This window comes from Rhynchophorus ferrugineus, unplaced genomic scaffold (assembly GCF_030347505.1).
Source record: "Rhynchophorus ferrugineus isolate W39M unplaced genomic scaffold, kcgeb_rfMv2 rfM8, whole genome shotgun sequence".
Lineage (NCBI taxonomy): Eukaryota > Metazoa > Arthropoda > Insecta > Coleoptera > Curculionidae > Rhynchophorus > Rhynchophorus ferrugineus.
In genome coordinates this window covers 31,706,386-31,708,326 of record NW_027472587.1, presented here as the reverse complement: position 1 = coordinate 31,708,326, position 1,941 = coordinate 31,706,386, and the positions used below count along the sequence as shown (strand labels likewise).

Here is a 1,941-nt window from a genome sequence, read left to right as displayed (position 1 = left end):
AAAAATTGGGCAATATTCATCTATTTGTATAATTCTGGAGTCTATTGAGTATATGATATGTTAATATAGCTACAAGTATGATGTTTCTGGAAATTAATTAATTTCCGTGAGTACTGACTTACTGATGTCCCTTACTTACAACTTCTAGTTGTTTCTGCATCTTGTTAGGTTTTAGTTATATGAACATATGAAGACAGCAGGAGGCGAACTTTATATGGGATGGGATGTTTATGTTCATTAGATGAGATAAATGTGATATCCATTACATTGCGATGGGACTCTATTTTTAACATTTCGCAAATTAAAATAAATTTAATTATAAAATTTTATCCAAGTTAAAATTGTTTTGATTTTTTATTTATACTATTGTTAAAGGGAAACACCATCCAGCGTAACAAATTACAATGAAAAATTGTACAATTTATTTAAACATTTTGAAGACAATATTAACGTAGACGACATATCCAGATAGAATTTTATAGAATATGAACAGAGGCGACGGACGAAAACAGCGGATACTAAACAAGCAATAAATCGTCGTTGGATTTCAAGGAAACTCGGACAGTTAAACTGTAGCCAACTTCCAATAGAATAACTTTATTAAAAATAAGACGGCCTCCGACGGGATCCTGTTCAAAGTTCCTTGATTCTCACGTCACTGGGCATACAGACAAGGGAAACATTACTGTTTAGTGTGGTGAGTTCGTGTAAATTATTGGGTTTATTTATATATCGGACATGAGACAGGGGATATTCTGATCGGAGGTAATTAAATTTGGCTCTCCAGATATGGCATTTACATGTTGAAGGAGATATGCATGGCGACCCAGAAGGGACACCATGTTAATGTTAAGAAGGCCTATAAGATTAGAATATCTTTCTAAGAAGAATTTTTCAATATGACGAGGAAATTGGTGGTTATTTTAAAAATGTTGAACGTTTCACAATTTTGCTTGTTATCCTTGCGTAGGGGCTATGCTAATCTTCTCTGTACCGTTTTCAATTTTTGTAAAAGTGAGTACTTTCTGATATTGGATACTTCATTCTCAATAGGTCCACCTTAATATGATTATTTATTCTGCTGTAGATGCTTAGCTAAATAAAGCCTGTCATACACGGTACATTTTAGGGAAATTTGTAGGAAGATAAACCGGATGTATATTTTAAACAAGCGCTAAACTCGCCGTACCGTCATCTGTTACTGTTTCGGTTCTTTCGCGCCCGTTTCCCGTGCCCGATTATGACCGTCGAGGATCCTGGAGAGCGAAAGACGTTCGTATAACGCGGCTTATCGAACAATTTCCGCGGGGTTCCCCCCGACAAATACCGTATCGTTTAAATCCGCCCTAATAGGAGTTTCTTACGAGCCGTCGTAAATATGGTCGACGAGAACTCGACGCGTCCGGACGCCCGACACCGAAGACAATGCGACGATTCCTCCTCCACCTCAGACCTTACCAAACACCGAACAAAGTTATTTGTACCGTGGCGCCGAATTCCAGCGTTAATTTAGTGTTTGCCGGGGCCTACTTCGGATAGGCATGGAGTGTTCTGATAGTCAAATTATGGTCTCCGCTTGTCGGCGTCTGCCCATTAAATTTGGCTTTATTAAAACGGATAAATCTCTACCTTCGGGTTGGGGCGGGCGGTTACGGGACGGTCTTTTCGAGATTAGTTGGGAATTTGGAGAAAATTCTCCAATAAAACTTGCAACTATGCGAAACGGGATATTTTCCGCAATTACGTTTCCGCTTCCGGGGAGTAATGTCGTCGACGACGTGGAAAAAAGAAACACGCTTTACGGGGAACGTTTGTTATACGGTTGTTGGTTTTATTCGTTTGTTTTAGGTAATTTTTATTGAATTTTACTTTTTTTACATGAATTCAGTGGCGATTGATGCGTGCTACTGTAGGTCCCACGAAATAATATCACCATCCAGC

General features: G+C 38.6%; 1 pseudogene; it reads right to left on the bottom strand.

Annotated features, from left to right (window-relative positions):
* Window positions 1-925: 925 nt before the first annotated feature.
* Window positions 926-1,026, bottom strand: LOC143201821 (uncharacterized; annotated as a pseudogene).
* Between the last annotated feature and the right edge of the window lie 915 nt (window positions 1,027-1,941).